At 40.6% G+C, this 17,480-nt stretch overlaps 1 long non-coding RNA gene across 3 annotated transcripts in view; it reads right to left on the bottom strand.

Moving 5' to 3' along the window:
* Positions 1-17,480, bottom strand: part of LOC133370945 (uncharacterized) — a 45,343-nt gene that overhangs the window by 19,404 nt on the left and 8,459 nt on the right. For all 3 annotated transcript variants that reach the window (XR_009759222.1, XR_009759221.1, XR_009759220.1), the window contains exons 3-4: positions 17,336-17,437; positions 4,601-4,721 (exon numbers count right to left, since the gene is read on the bottom strand). This is a non-coding gene — a long non-coding RNA (uncharacterized LOC133370945). The remainder of the gene's footprint in view (positions 1-4,600; positions 4,722-17,335; positions 17,438-17,480) is intronic.

Below are 17,480 nucleotides of genomic sequence, written 5' to 3' on the forward strand. Positions count from 1 at the left end.
AAGAAAGATTGATTGTTAAATCACTCTGGGGTTTGTGAGGGGAACAGGGCTCTCCTAACGACTCTCAACGAGCCAGTGTAATGTAGTGGTTAGAGCAGTGGTTCTCAAACTTTTTTAGTTCATGGCGCACTGTAAGACATACAAATTTTCTGGTGCACTTCGTGTACAAAATTGAAAATATATTAATATATTTTAAACTATGAATAAAAATAACTTAAACTATAGAAAACTATTACTTACCTTATTTTAATTTCTCTATACAAATGGGTTTCCTCTCATTTTTAAAATATACTTTGATAATATTCGTGGCACACCTAGTCACCTCTTGCGACGCACCAGTGTGCTGCAGCGCACCGTTTGAGAATCACTGGCTTAGAGTGTTGGACTATGTCGTGGGAGACCAGGGTTCAAATCTCCACACAGACCGGAAGCTCACTGGGTGACCTTGGGCCAGTCACTGCCTCTCAGTCTCAGAGGAAGGCAATGGTAAACCACCTCTGAATACCGCTTACCATGAAAACCCTATTCATAGGGTTGCCATAAGTCAGGATCGACTTGAAGGCAGTCTATTTCATTTTCATTGACTAAACTGGTAACACTGAAATCATGATTTCTCTCTGTGTTACAGATTGTAGTGTTCATTTCACATTTCCTAATTGTTGCTAAGACAACCTCTCGGTCACAATATTGTTTTTAAATTACTCATTGTGTATTTTTATTGTTTTTGTAAGCTGCCCTGAGGGCAAGATATAAATCCTCTACATAAATAAATAAACAAATAAATATTCCAAACTGTTGGAAACGAGAGTCTAGGCATTTAATGCTGAAAATGTAAGTTAAAAAAAAAATCCTCACATCCTCCCCCAGGTAATTACTAGACACAAAAACAAAACAACTGGGCAATGCAACCATTAATATGCTTAATTTGCATAATTAGCCTGCATGGATTTGTGGAACTGGAATATGGTAACTCTAAGTATGAAGCACCCCTTAAAAAAACCTAGCTTCCTAAGAAAAAGGAAGGTTCAATTTTGGACTGGAGAGGCCTCAAGAGAGACTCCATTACAGAAAGCCAGGTATGCATGTTCCCATGAAGCTGAGTTGCAACAGCACTTGGTAAATTCATTGTCTCCTTTCACCGTAAATCTCTACTGTCCCTTATTTATCATCTGTAAATTTAAAGGTAAGCAAAAGAACATCAGCTTCCTTCTAAAAGCATTCAATCAAGATATGATAACCTAAATCTCATTCCTGCCCCTCACAAATTACTAACAGTAGTTTTCAATAGCCTGAAGGTTCATGCCAGTTAATCTCTTTTTCTGATCTCACCTGGACAGAAGAATAAGATTTTTCTAGAAGCCATTTTGCAAATATTGTAGACAAACTCTTCCCGGATGGCTCTCTCTTAAAACTTTTAATACCCATTCCTGTCAAGAAGACAGGATTTGCAGTCTTTGTTTTTATGTTAATCTTCTCAAACCTCATTTGAGTTTAAGAGATTAGAACCCAAGGGGCCTCACCTCTCTACTCACTGTCTATGACCTTTCCTGTGGGCTCCCGGCCCCACCCTTGTTCTTCTCCCTTCTCGCTATCCCTTTTGTTGCTGAAGAGGTACCTCACCTTCACCACATGCCACCAACCCCAGCCTTGCAAAATAAGGTATTAAACTCTCTTTCTCAAGCCCATCATCTTATCTGCTTTGAAGCCCAATCAGGTTCCTCTTTTTCAGGCGGAAGACCTGCTGTCTTTCTTTCTTCCCCTTGTTGTGATCATTTCTTCACCCTTAGTTGCCTCATCCCAAAATCGCTGATCCCCCTGTCCTCACTACTCTCAGCCATTGCCCCAAAGCCTTCTGCTTGATTTTTACCTACAAACTTTCCCCAAACCCCCACTTCCCAAACCTCCCTTATTCCTCTGACAAATGTCCCGCCCCCCTTCTGCAAACAAACAACTCTAAGTCAGCACTCATTCCACCCCTTCTGGTACAACCTTCCCTTCTTCAGCCAACATTCTTTCATACCACATCCTAATTTTAAAAATAACTCTTGCATTGGTTTTAAAGTCTTCTAAACTTAGCCTAGCGTAAGCATACTATTGATTGATTTTGTTTAAATGTGCTCATTCCCTTTTGAGACAATAAACTAATTCCCTTGATATAAATTTTTTACATGTGCTTTATCTGTGTGTCTGTGTTAACTCTTGGGGTGCCAAACCCAAATGCATCCAGGTCTCACCTTCACAAGATCCTTAAAATTGAGTGTCAGGATTACATGTAAGAACTACAGGCTTGTGAGCAAATGGCACACTTCATAACAACTTACTCACAGATAAACGGGGCTAGGATTGCAGCTTTAGTCTATTCTACTCCCCGCCATCCCAGCTTTCAGGTGATAACTTTGCTGCCCACATCAGCAAGCCAATTCAAGTGAAGGCAAGCAGACCAACTGAGAGGGGTCAGAGACATTACCATAGAACAGTGGTTCCCAACCTGGGGGTGGGGACCCCCAGGGGGGCCACGAAGTAATCCAGAGGGGGCCGTGAACAGTAAAGAAATGAATTTATTAATTTTTTAAAAAAGTTTTCACTCCTTCTACACTGTCTGCTTTCCACTGCCGCAGCAGATGACACCTCCCCCTTGCTCCAAACAAGAGGTTAGGCCTTTTCCTGAAGTGCCAGAGCTTCTTTCAGGCGCACTAAGGGCAGGCATCTGTCTATAAAATACATGGCAGATGCCAAAGGAGGCTGAGGGTGGAGCTACCAGGAAGAAGAGAGGATTACTATCACTGATTCCTGTCTCCTTGCACTGCCACTACAGACAAAACCCTTACTTAGAATGAGAGGAGAGGGCTTTTTGTGAAGCAAAAAGAAGCAAGCCTGCAAAGAAAGGCTGCTTTCCGCCTTCCTTCCTGGCAGCCAGCCTGCATCCCTGGGGGGAGGGGGTCACAAAAATTTTTCAGCTTATAAAGGGGGTCCCGTGCTCATAAAGGTTGGGAACCACTGCCATAGAAGGTAATTATGCTAACAGTATACACAGTCCATGTTACTCTTGTCTCTTCTATTTTTTCCCTGTGTCAGCTGTTAGCTACTCTCATCTCTCCTTTCCTACTTTCTGTTATCTCTTCTCCTATGAAAATTTAGATATTAAGCTCCTTCATTTAGGAACCATCATCTTTGCAGATGTTGATCTATAAAGCACCACATACATCTATGACACTGTATAAATGCTTATTAACACTGCCACAAATGCTGTTTGGGAAGGCCCCAGAGACGGGTAGAACACTAAATTGATATTCAGAAAATCCCAGGTTCAGTCCCTACCATCTCTAGTAAAAAGGATATTGGGTAGCTTAGGTAGAAAAGACCTGTATGTGAGGCCCTGGAGAATTGCCACTATCAGCATAAATAGTACTGAGCAACACACAAGCCAATGGTTTGATCTGGTATAATGCTGCTTCCATGAGAGAAAGTGTGGTGTAGTGGTTAAGGTGTTGAACTGTGACCTGGGAGACCAGGGTTTGAATCCACACGTACCCATGAAGCTCACTGGGTGACCTTGGGCCAGTCACTGTCTCTCAGCCTCCGAGGGAGGCAATGGTAAACCCCCTCTGAATACCACAAACCCTATTCATAGGGTTGCCATAAGTTGGAATCGACTTGAAGGCAGTACATTTACATTTTTAATGCTGCTTCTCATGTTCCCATTGTCATTAACAATAGTTACAATGAGGGAAAGGGAGGGTTTTTTTGCACTGGTGGGATATAATAAATATAATTAATTAGGATAGACAGGATTGTTATGGTCTCTTATCATATTGATGAACAATAGCTGTAGTACCCATAGTGTTTTGCTAGTGTTCAACAAAATAGTTAAATGTACTTGATCCCTGTGGAATATATAAAAGTTACAACATTCACCACAAGAGGGAGTTTTAAGCTGTTCCTTTAGAAAATAAGAAAATATACAGTAATTTAAAACAAGGAAGCGCCATGACACATTGAAGAGTAACACATTTTTGTGGCATATTCTGTGGGACTACAGTCCCCTTCAGGCTGTTATCCTCAGTTGGCATATAAACAGAAGTACAGAAAGGGGCAAGAAGTTTGACAATAATGGAGCCAAGGAGGCATGCAATATTGCAACCCTTTAGTGATTCATGTGTGTCTTATTTTCAAACTTTCAAAAAACTTTTCCCCCTTATTAATACACAGTAACTGAGAATGTAATGCCTGTGATATAGTAGGCTCTAGTCCACAAACTGGATCTACAGGATCACATTAATATGCTACTTTCTAAGGTACCACGGGACTCTGTTGTTTTGTCTATAACAGATTAACGTGACTACCCACCTGGAACTTGTACGGGTAATTTAATTTCTGACAATCACTCCAGAAAAACTTTGTAAATGATTGTAAGACAATCTATTTCAAAACAGATCATTGCTAAGATGGCTGAGAGCTGCTTCTGAAAGAGTCACTCTATATCCATAAAAATAGACTATAGGCTATTTGAGCAGACAACATGTCTCCTCTTCTATGTGACATACAGCATTTCATATGATGGTAGTATTTATTATCATAATCAACAACATTTTTATCTCACCGTCCAGCAGGGCCTTTGAGAGGAATTTTATCAGGGGGTACAAAGTTTCTTTTGGGCCCCTTCTCTTCTCCATTAGTCGTTCTGTTTTTATCCACTACGGTTTTATGCCATGAGCTGCAGCCTGTAAGGTCAAAAAGGGTATGGAAGACGAGAGGGGGGTGGAGTGGAGCGCTCTGTTAATTTTCTGCATTTAAGGCCTTATGCTCTTATACTCCCTCCACGATAAATATAAATAAATATAAATAAAATAAAAGAGGATCAGAGATAAGAAAGCACATTTGATTTGAACATCTTTGTTTATGCTACAATACAGATAAGGAGAAAGAATTCACATAGAAACAAGGTAGATAAACTTACTATTTACTTAAAAAAAGAGCTTTATTGGCCTTTTTTTGTGAAACATTTCGAATCACAGCATGAAAATTAATTGTTCTGGCAATGTTTGATTCAATACTTAGCCTGGCCAAATCCACAATATGTTCCTGAGACATTGTAGATCTTAAATAATTCTTAATTAGCTTAAGTTTGCTAAATGATCTCTCTCCAGAAGCTACTGTTGCTGGAATTGTTAATAGTATTCTTAAGCTAATACAAACATTTGGAAACAGGTCACCAAGTCTGTACTCTGTTAACAAGTTCAACAGATCTAATGGCTTTAACTGTGCATTTACAAAATTTGCTTTATGTACTGAGGGTAAACATTGCATTTCTTTTCCAGAATCATCACCATTAAGGTCAGCAGGATATTGCTCTGATAAAGATAAAGCTTTTCTCTCCACATCACTTTCGGACATGGTGAGATATTTCCACAAGAAATCAAATTTTTCTGCCAACTGCTTAACAGCATTGAAGCGGACAATAACATTGCTATAACATTGTCTACTAAAACATAAAACACACACTTTCTGAAGTAGGCCTCTTGTGGAGTATCATCTGTCATTCATTTCTTCCAAGTTAGCATCAGGTGTGCTGTCATCATGCAACCTTGCCCTCTTGCGCCTAACTCCATCACATCTACGGGAGAGTTTTATTTCTATATTTAGGTTTGACGCAACCAATTTGGCTTCATTCCACATGCATTTCCAGTTCTTTCAAAGTTTTGTCAGCTCTGTGAGGAGAGTTTCTATGTTTGCTACTTCAACATGCAGTGTGGCATCTCTAGCTTAGATGACCTTGTTGCAAATATCTATGCCAGCTAATATTTTGTACATTAACACACAGGCAAAAGATGTCACATATAATAAAACTCCTTGGACCATTTCTTGTTTTGGCCATCAAATTTAGTTCTAGGAGGTGTTCCAGTGCTAATTTAGTGCCAGGCAGGTGAGCTGCAAAAGGCTTTACACATTCAACGCGATCTGACCATCTTGTTTCAGACATACCATGAAGAGAACAACCAATATGGTTTTGTAGTAATTCCCACCGCTTAGCACTGGAACCGAACAGGTGGTACACAGTTTGAATTGTTCCGAAAAAGGTTATTGCTTCAGGTATGCATTCAGCAGCATAATTTCCACATAAGTTGAGTGTGTGACAACCACAAGGTGAAAAAAATGCTATTGAGCATTGTTCTTGTATTTTTGCTTGTGTGCCGTTGTATTTTCCGGCCATATTTGCCCCATTATCGTAGCCTTGAGCTCTACAATCACTGAGAGGAATAGCATGTTCTTTCAATGTATCAGTTATCAACTGAGCAATTTCTTCCCCTCTTTCGTTGCTACAATCTGCAAACTTGAGAAATCTTTCTTGAATCTCATACTGCGTTTCTTTTAAAAGTACGTATCTCAAAAGAAATATTGTTTGTTCAATATGGGAAGAATCTGGTGTGGAATCTACTATTATTGCAAAGTACTTTGCAGATTGCCTCTCAAGCAAAATGTGTTGTTTCACAAGATTCGAGCATTCTGCAATAAATTCATTTTGTGAGTCAGGGAACAGATAATGAACTTGAAGCCGCTCACTCCTTTTCTGTGACTCCTCTACACTTAGCACATGTTCCTGAAGGATGGGGTCCCACCTGGAGAGCAGTTCAATGAGTCCTAAAATGTTTCCATTGTTTGAATCACCAATTCGATGGGATGAACCAGTAAATGCTGGACCACGTTCTCCCAAGAAGAGTACAACATCAGTGATTAGATGTACCATTTCACAGCTTCAGTTTTGATTGACGCTTCTAAGATGATGTCAACTCCTATCTCAGACAGCAGGCGCCTTTCTAGTTCTCGCCAAGCTAGGTAACATTCTCTGTGACTATTGCCTTTTTCATGTTTTGGGATCCTGTAGGAAAGTTTCCGCCACTTCCCATTAGAATCCCAGCCTTCAGCAGATACTAGTGCACACTTAGACACAGAAGTGCTAGTCTTGACTGTCTTGTGCCAAAATAATCGACATGGAAAGCAATATAAAGCTTGTTTCTGTTGACTCCAGACAAGCCAGTCTCTTACATGTAGTTCTCCATTAGCGCTTTGAAATTTCAGTATGCTTTCTGGGAACACTTGATTGCAGATGTCTTTTGGGAATATTTTAGGCAGAGGGATGTGACCATTCGTAACATACTTTTCTATTTCCTTTTGAGATGGAAACTCAGTTGTGATACATCCAATGTCAAGGCCTACATTATGATTACTCCTCTCATCTTCCAAATTCACTTCCACATGCGTCTGTATGTCTGTTTCTTTCTGTTTTTCATTTTCATTTTCTGCATCTGCCCCTTCATCAAAATACTGTGCATGATTACCCAAATCAACTGCTCCTTGTTTGGGGATGAGGTTTCCAACAGTTTCTTCTTGCTCCAATTCTGTAGGTGAGTTCAATGAAAAAAATTTTGAAGCCGCACTTAATCCAAATTGAAAGAGCGCTTGTTGACCCCTTTTTTCATTTTCCTCTCATTCTTTCTTGTCTTTTCTTTTCTGGGCCCTGATTTGTGAGAATACATTTTGGAGAGATGATTTTCTCATCATGATAGGGTTTAAAGGTTCACACTGCTTACCTTATATGAGCCCTCAAACCACATTTTTCCTTTCATACTAAAGGGGAAGGGTTAATCTAGCTTCTTAATGACCACGCCCTCTTAAGGTCAAAGTATCTCTTCCTCTTGTTACCTTGGCCACCGAGCATGCTCAGTTTCTTCCAGAGTAAGTTTCATAAAAAATGAAAAAAATCCTCAAGTTTGATTATTTTTATTTTCAGAATCCAACAGAAATACAAATATTTGTTTGAACAATGGTATGCTTTTTTGCACAAATTAGGGGGGAAAGGAAAAAAAGGACCATTTGTAGCAGGCTTGAAGAATGGGAGCCAGCAGGAAATGACATAACAAAGGGAGGAAAAGGGAGCTCCCCTCCTTTGGCTCCCGGGCCCTCTTTTTGACCCCGGGCCCAGGTAAGATGTATCCCCTGCATCCCCCTCTCATGGGCCCTGCAGTCCAGGAACTTAGGACAGCTAGAGCAACATGAAATTATATCAAGCTGCATACAGATATTAGCTTTGCTGAGAGTTCTAACTGGTATGGTAAAGCTATAACTGCTCACAATACACTTTCTTTTTTGTGTCCTGCCATGATCTCTCTCTAGTCAAATTAAGTGTGCAGTTAACAATTAACACTTCAAATTGTTTTGCTTAAGTTGTTGTTGTTACATGCCTTCAAGTCGATTACGACTTATGGTGACCCTATGAATCAGTGACCTTCAACAGCATCTGTCATGAACCACCCTGTTCAGATCTTGTAAATCCAGGTCTGTGGCTTCCTTTATGGAATTAATCCATCTCTTGTTTGGCCTTCCTCTTTTTCTACTCCCTTCTGTTTTCCCCAGCATTATTCTCTTTTCTAGTGAATCGTGTCTTCTCATGATGTGTCCAAAGTATGATAATCTCAGTTTCATCATTTTAGCTTCTAGTGACAGTTCTGGTTTAATTTGTTCTAACACCCAATTATTCATCTTTTTCACAGTCCATGGTATGCGCAAAGCTCTCCTGCAACACCACATTTCAAACAAGTTGATTTTTCTCTTCTCTGCTTTTTTCACTGTCCAGCTTTCACATCCAAACATAGAAATTGGGAATACAATGGTCTGAATGATCCTGACTTTGGTGTTCAGTGATATATCTTTGCATTTGAGGACCTTTTCTAGTTCTCTCATAGCTGCCCTCCACAGTCCTAGCCTTCTTCTGATTTCTTGACTATTGTCTCCGTTTTGGTTAATGACTGTGCCGAGGTATTGATAATCCTTGACAAGTTCAATGTCCTCATTGTCAACTTTAAAGTTACATAAATCTTCTATCATCATTACTTTAATATTTTTGACGTTCAGCTGTAGTCCTGTTTTTGTGCTTTCCTCTTTAACTTTCATCAGCATTCTTTTCAAATCATTACTGGTTTCTGCTAAGAGTATGGTATCGTCTGCATATCTTAAATTATTGATATTTCTCCCTCCAATTTTCACACCTCCTTCCTCTTGGTCCAATCCCGCTTTCCTTATGATATGTTCTGCGTACAGATTAAACAAATAGGGTGATAAAATACACCCCTGTCTCACATCCTTTCCGATGAGGAACCAATCGGTTTCTCCATATTCTGTCCTTACAGTAGCCTCTTGTGCAGAGTATAGGTTGCGCATCAGGACAATCAGATGCTGTGGCACCCCCATTTCTTTTAACACATTCCATAGTTTTTCATGATCTATATAGTCAAAGGCTTTGCTGTAATCTATAAAGCACAGGGTGATTTTCTTCAGAAATTCCTTGGTTTGTTCCATTATCCAACGTATGTTTGCAATATGATCTCTGGTACCTCTTCCCTTTCTAAATCCAGCTTGGACATCCGGCATTTCTCACTCCATATATGGTAAGAGCCTTTGTTGTAGAATCTTGAGCATTACTTTACTTGCATGGGATATTAAGGCAATAGTTTGATATTCCCTGGAATCTCCTTTATTTGGAATTGGGATATATATGGAACTCTTCCAGTCTGTGGGCCATTGTTTAGTTTTCCATATTTTTTGACAAATATTTTTCCAAATGTGGACAGATCCAGTCTCAGTAGCTTGTAGCAACTCTATTGGTATGCCATCTCTTCCTGGTGATTTGTTTCTTCCAAGTATTTTAAGTATTTTACCTCACATTCTAAAATTTCTGGTTCTTCATCATATGGTTCCTCCATGAATGAATCTGTCATCCTGTCATCTCTTTTATAGAGTTCTTCAGTGTATAGCTTCCATCTTCTTTTTATTTCATCCTGGTCAGTCAGTGTGTTCCCCTGTTGATTATTCAACATCCCTACTCGTGGTTTAAATTTCCCTTTAATTTCTCTAATCTTTTGGAATAGGGCTCTTGTTCTTCCCTTTTAGTTGTCCTCTTCTATTTCTATGCAATAACTATTGTAACAGTTTTCTTTGTCTCTACGTACTAGTCACTGTATTGTTACACTTAGGGTTCTGACCGTGTTTCTATCTCCTTTTGCTATTGCTTTCCTTCTCTCTTTAACAATTTTAAGAGCTTCTTCAGTCATCCATTGAGGTCTTTCTCTCTTTTTAACTAGAGGTATTGTCTTTTGCATTCTTCCCTGATCATGTCTCTGACTTCAGTCCACAGTTTTTCTGGTTCTCTGTCAATTAAGTTTAAAGCCTCAAACCTGTTCCTTATTTGATCTTTATATTTTTCTGGGATGTTATTTAAATTGTATTTTGGCATTATGATTGCTTTGTTGCTCTTCTTTAGCTTTACTGATTTTCGATACGACCAGTTCATGATCTGTACCGCAGTCTGCTCCTGGTCTTGTTTTTGCAGAAAGTATGGAACTTCTCCATCTTAGTTGCCCAATATAGGATCAGTATTGCTGCAATGGATGTGTGTATATTTTGTGGGACGCATTATGGAAGCTTATTACATAGGGTGGTATCTGACAATGTGCTTAAGTTAGTCCTGACTAACAAGTCTATTGAATTCAGTGGGTGTACACTGAATATGTATTAGTTAAATACCACCTATAGCGCTTATGACAAATAGACACTCTGACCTTTCCCTTCCCCACCATACTGTCTGGAGTTATTTTAGACCTAACATTTAAGAGCTGTTTAAAATGAAACAATTTTAATATGTGAAAGGACTGAAGCGTATTCAAAATAAAAGTCATATAGCCCTCTAAAAAGGAACAAAGTACAATGCTACTACTTATTCCTAGTCCCATCACTCAAGAATATTATTTTCCTAGTAAAAGTGACTAGATCAGATTGCGCATACATGTATATTATTATACCAGATTATTAGTGCTTAGATGAGGGCTACTGCCATGGTAGCAAAAAGTACTTCCCATTCCTTCAAATAAATTGTAGCTCATTCACAACTTTAATTATAGTGCTAGAGGGAGATTAGTGTGGGTGGGGGAGGGCAAACACTGGGGTGGAGAATCTCAGGTCTCAGGGGCAAATGTGGCACTCCAGATGCAGTAGTATAGTGGCACATTCAGAAGTGTGGGGTCTATTCATGTTAGTCATAGACACATCATTTTTTTGCTCCGGGTTGAAAATGAGATTGTGATGTTCCTGCTTACATTGCAAATATGGTAAGTGGTGGTTATATAGAAGGCATATGGTAAGTGGAGTGAAAGAGGAGGGGGAGTACATGAGCTGTAGAATGCTGAATGATTGGCTGAGTGGCTGGCTGGCTGAAGGTATAAATGGAGGTTTGTGAGTGATGAGGGGGGTTGAGTCAGTTAAGGAAGAGAAGTTGTTGAGTTGGTTGGAGTGAGGTCGTTTGGTGAGGGTTGGTTGGCAGAGTTCTGTGGGAAGTTTGGATTGTATTTGGCTGATATTTAAAGAGTATATATATGAACAGAAACATAAAGAGTGACCATATATGAAACCATACGCTTGTGAAACATTCCTAAAGTAATCTTGTTATTTTCTGTTGTTAGTAAATAAATACTTATTTGGTTTACCAAAGGCCTGATCCTTGGCTGGGGGAATATACAGAGCAGAAGGGAGGGCAAGGCAATTACCAAGGCTGAACAGAAACTGTATCTAATGGTGGCAGCAGTGAAGGGAGATATTGTAACAAGTCAAGTATCCAGAGCAACCCAGAGTTGTATGCTTTATATATAAAGATACAAGGGGGTTGGGAACAGCATAGGCACACAGTCACAAAGTAACAAGCTATAGAGAGACTGAGGCAAGGTCTCTGGGAGTATCGGTTACAGAAAGTGACTAGTGGTGCTGCCTACCAGTGGGATCTAGTGAGATCTGTGCTAGAGCGGAGTGAGAAACCATATAAAGGACGGTTCTGACTGGTGGTGTCCCTGGTGGTGCCTAGTGAAAGGCAGTAGCCACAAGCAGGTGGAAACCTGACAGGGAGAACCAGGGAAGGACGTCACAGATATCCTTGTTAAAGCCTTCTCCCACAACAACATACATCCCTAGGAGCCAATAAGCTTGGATGAAGAGAGTGTTAGCTACTGAGAATAGTTTTCTCAGTGGCTGACTCACCTTTCTCTCTCATTGGCTCCAATCTGCAAGAAAGTACAAGGAAGCATGTTAGAAGACTCTTCTCAATGGCTAACACACTCTCCTTTCATGCTGACTGGCTTGCAGGATGCTGGAAATATAGGGACCCTAGTCCCAAAAAAGTTAAAGGGTCTAAGACAGCCCCCCAAGACTCCAGGTGACTACATTCCTGTCCAGACCTCTTTATCAGGCCCCCATAACTCTCCCCAGGCCATTCATCCTCCCCAGACCACACTCCTCACTAGCTCCACATCTTCATTGAGTGCTTTCTTCTGACTGGAATGTGTCCTTAAAACTGTGATAATACCTCTTGCTGCCCAGGATGGGTGAGTGGAGAAACCTCTTGCATGCTGGAACATACCCTACAATATAGTATCACATCCATTGACCCACCCACGTTTGCCTCCAGCCCTGGCCATGACTAGCATGCAGCCCCCTACAAGGTCCCAAAGGAGGGAATGCAGGCTTTGTGGTGGTTAAAGTTCCCCACTGCCAGCGTAGACTCTGGAAACGGGTAATAGAAAGGAAGATGCGCCTCCAGGACACCTGTGATATTGATATACATGCTACCGGTGAAACTTCAGGTATCTTTAATTGTGGGAGGGGAGAAATGTTTCAAGTCCACAAAAATGTAAAAGATAAGGGTTCAAAATATTCTTGTATGGATACTATTCCTAATGTTAAAAAAGATTTGGTTCTCATTTCTGCATGGCCATCAAATAAGCATAGCAGGAGAGAGAGCCTCAAAAACACTTTAAGAGACACTTTAAGTGAATTATGTCATGTAAATAAGTAAGCTGCCTAGCCCTGTAACATCAGGAGTCTTTAAGCAGGCCCTGGATGCGCATTTGCCCAGCTGCAATTACATAATTGATAGTCTTGCAAGCCTTGGGTCTCAGTTGGCTGCTTTGGACCAACAGGAAAAGCTTTTGAGACATGGAGCAATTTTGAGATGAAATGAATAGTGCAATAGTACTTATGATTTGAATGTTCTAATTATAACTTAAGAGTACACATTGGTTTTAATAGTGTTTGTATTGTTTATGTGTATGAAAGCCAGGTGTGGAGGGGAAATACATGCCTTGTAACTTTGGGATGAGAATTTTCAGATAGGTCTCTCTGTTCTATGTTAACAGAGGTCAGTGCAGAGATATAGAATTGATAGTTTGCAACATGGGCTTCACATAATGTGAATTGGTCAAAGGCAAGGCTACAATCCTGTGCATACTTACTGAGGAGGAAGTCCAACTGAAAGCAGTAAGTTACTTTTGAGTAGATATGCATAGGATTGCTTTGTAAGCCTAATTAAACATAGTAGGACTTCTGAGTAGACCTGCACAAGATTGGGCTATAAGACTGAAATATATATATATATTAAAGTATTTTATTTTTAAAATACATTTATCTTAAACTATTAATTCGTAAAAGCTGAAGTTGAACCCTGATAAGACCGAGGTACTACTTGTGGGGGACAAGAGAAGGTTGGGCGACATTGACCTGAAGTTCAACGGGGTGAGTTTACCCCTAAAGGACCAGGTCCGCAGCCTTGGGGTTGTGCTTGATTCCAGGCTGTCCATGGAGGCTCAGATTTCAGCAGTGAGCCGGGCAGCCTGGTACCAACTACACCTCATACGAAGGCTGCAACCTTACCTTCCTGTTCACCAGCTCCCACTGGTGGTACACGCCCTGGTCACCTCTCGTTTGGGCTACTGTAATGCGCTCTACGTGGGGTTACCCTTGAAAACGGTCCGGAAATTACAACTGATACAAAATGCGGCGGTTCGACTACTTACGAATAGTCGCCGCTGAGATCACATCACACCAGTGTTGTTCGACCTACACTGGCTACCAGTTGTTTTCCGAGCCCAATTCAAGGTGTTGGTATTGACCTTTAAATCCCTACACGGTTCCGGCCCAGTTTATCTTACGGAGCGCCTTCAACGCCACCAATTATGCCGCCCGACAAGATCGGCCACACAGGGCCTTCTCTCAATCCCGCCAACAAAAACAGCCAGATTGGCGGGTACAAGAGAGAGGGCGTTCTCAGTGGTGGCCCCCACTCTTTGGAACTCCCTCCCACAAGATCTCTGGCACGCCTCTTCCCTAAATGTGTTTCGGAAAGCCTTAAAGACCTGGCTCTTTCAGCAGGCCTTCGGGGTATCCGGGGAGGGTTAATTGTTATAACTGAAATGCCTCCTGCCCAGTTTTAATATTGTTGCTGCAGATGTGTTGTTTTTTTATGTTGTATTACTGTATTTTATCAATTGTATTTTAACAATTTTGTAAGTCGCCTAGAGTGGCCATTGGCCAGATAGGCGATGAAGAAATTAAATTTATTATTATATTATTATTATAAATAACTTAAAATGTATTGTTATGCATGCCCCAATCCTGAAGAGGTGAGAGATTTCCAGTTTGGTTTCCTTGGAAAAATAACTGGAGACTGTGGCATCTTTGTAAGAAATTTTATTTATATATATATATATATACACAGACTGTGCATAAGACAGAAGGGTTTAACACATTAACACTCCAACAGATATTTGCTCTTCCATTAGGTTTGCAGAGGAGTTGCCAAAGTCATAGATTGGGTTTCAGCACAGAGAGCAAGTCAAGCCTCTGTGCCTCTCCAGATCCAGACAAGATTAGATCAGAACAGCCCCTGATCTATTGTTTTCCTACCCCTAGGATGACCTGGCCTCCAGCCAGGTGATAAAGGAAGACCTGGAAGCATCTTGAGCTAGTAATTATTATGACAACATACTTGTAGTTGGCTAACTCTTTAGTCATGTAAAACGATGCTTAAGAGACTTATCTAGGGCCATTAAACTTAAAGAAACTAGTCTGACCACTTCAGCCTTTCACTATGGAATCCCATTTTACAGATATAAAACCTCAGGCTTGGAGGGGACCCACATATGGCATCCAAACAAATCCCCCAATCTTATAACAGTATGCATATTAGATAGGATGTGAACTATACTCACTTGACACAGTTTGGAAATGTTAAGATTCTCAGGATTAATAGCAAGTTAAGCAATGGAATAAAGAACATACAAATATAGGAAGTTACCTTATAGTTAGTAGAATTATTGGTCCATCTACCTCACTCATTATTGACTACACTGTCTGGTAGCAGCTCTCCAAGATTTCAGACAGGACCTCCCAGCCCTACCTGAAGATGTCAGTGATTGAACCCAGTTGATTCTTGTGCCATAAGATTCAATCCAAGATCAGTTACTCAATTTTTAGAATGATTAATGTAATCCATCAAGTAACTGCCATATTCTCAAACCGTAACAGTCTTTTCTCATTAGCACTTTACTGATGGTCACCAGTAGCCACAATAACTGCTGAAAGGGGTCCTATTATCGTCCTATATTTTCATTTTCCAGATCCTTATCCTTATGAAGCCAAAACAGTTCCATTCACACACAAGATGGAGGTATCTGTAGGTTTGGAAGCCCAAGGTTTGTAGAAGTACCAAAAATATTTAGAAAAAGATTCCTAATGGGGGGAAACGCCCACAACAGTTGAATGAGGACTGAGAATGTTCAGTGGGCATAGAACGCTAACTGACTGTTGGAGGGGGGAGAGAGGAGAAATGGATTAGAGTACCCTGGAAAAGGACACATCTGGTTATCTCAAATCTTGAACAGGAGCATCCCTGACCACAACATTTTGTACATCACTTAAAAAGTTTTCTACAATCAAGCACAGCAGAGGCTGGTCCATAAGTGCAAATGGGGCTCTGCCTCACCAACCTCAGTCTGTCTTCTTACTTACAGCCAATCAGGAGATTGTGCTGCCTCTCATTGGCTTTGGCTCCACCTGACATTGACATTGGCTCTACCTACTGTTGGTCTCTGCCTTCTGCCCCATCAGTCCCAGTGGGCACCAGCCACCACTGATCAAGTGGTATATAAATGTTGTTAAATAAACATTTTGTTGCAGGTCCCACTTATATGTTCTAATAGCTAACTCAGATGCAGAGTTATCGTGGCAACGTAGCCAAACTGAGGCAACTGAGAAACAAGGGGAAGTATCAGCATGCGAGAGGAAACCCAAAGCTTGCAGAAGTAGAAACGGGGGGGGGGGGGGGGGGGAAGAAGGCAAAAAAAAAAAATCTGTAACAGCCCAAGCAGAACTAAGCATGCTCAGTATCTGTTGGGGGTGGATGGAATGAAAAATGACTAGATGGAACCCTGAACAGGAGCACTCCACACTGCAACATTTTGTTGCTGAACCCACTTGTTATGTATTTTGTATCTCATGAGTTGCACATCTGCATAAAATCAGAAATGCAATGCAACCATATGCATGTTTACTCAGAAGTAAGGACCACTGAATTCAACAAGGTTTACTGTCTAGTAAATGTGCTTAGGATTGCAACCTTAGTTATATTTGGGGATAATGCCATTGTAGCAGGCACTCTGGGGAAATTAGCATTTAAGAGGCAGTGTTGTGATTTGGAATAACTACTTTTGTCTTCCCAGCACGTAAGTGGGTAAATCATCTTCTCAGAGTTAGTGTGCTGAAACTGGACACAGAAAGCTAAAATCCAAATCTGAGTTTGGGACTCAGGTGGTTGTATTCAGCCAAGTCCTACTCAGAGAAGACCCATTAAAATTAATAAACCTATGTTACTTGTGTCTATTAACTTCAGTGGGTCTACTCTTAGTAAAACTAGCATTGAATACTATTTAGGAATTCATAGTGGCTAGTTTTTGGTAAATTACAGCCACAATTCCTAATACTGCAGATAAAAGCAGTTTTCAAATGCAGTCTTCCTTTACCATATTACTTACAAGTTTCACAGCAGTATATTTTCTCTCTCTCTATGTGGGCATTTCACAAGAGGTAATCCACTGAGCCAGTGTTGTGTAGTGGTAAGAGTGTTGGACTACAATCTGGGAGACCAGGGTTCAAATCCCCACACAGCCATGAAGCTTAGTGGGTGACCTTGGGCCAGTCACTGCCTCTCAGCCTCAGAGGGAGGCAATGGTAAACCACCTCTGAATACCACTTACCATGAAAACCCTATTCATAGGGTCACCATAAGTCGGAATCAACTTGAAGGCAGTCCATTTCCATTTTTTGAATCCACTGAGAGGAGGGGAAGGTTTCTCCAGAGGTGGAGGCCTCCTGCAAAAGTTTCCCCCCACACACACACATACACACTTGGTGCTTTACAACTGCAAATAATAGAAGAGTGCCTTTACCACTGTAGGTTTCATACCTGATCAGCAGCATTTACATTAGAAAGATGATCGACAGTAGTAGATCCAAGTTCCTTGATGGAAATAAACAATATGATGTTCAGACAAACTGCTTCTTTTTCCTGGGACAAAAAACATTGGGTGACATCAATTTTTTCTTAAAAT

Source organism: Rhineura floridana, chromosome 1, assembly GCF_030035675.1.
Source record: "Rhineura floridana isolate rRhiFlo1 chromosome 1, rRhiFlo1.hap2, whole genome shotgun sequence".
NCBI classification, from domain to species: Eukaryota; Metazoa; Chordata; class Lepidosauria; order Squamata; family Rhineuridae; genus Rhineura; species Rhineura floridana.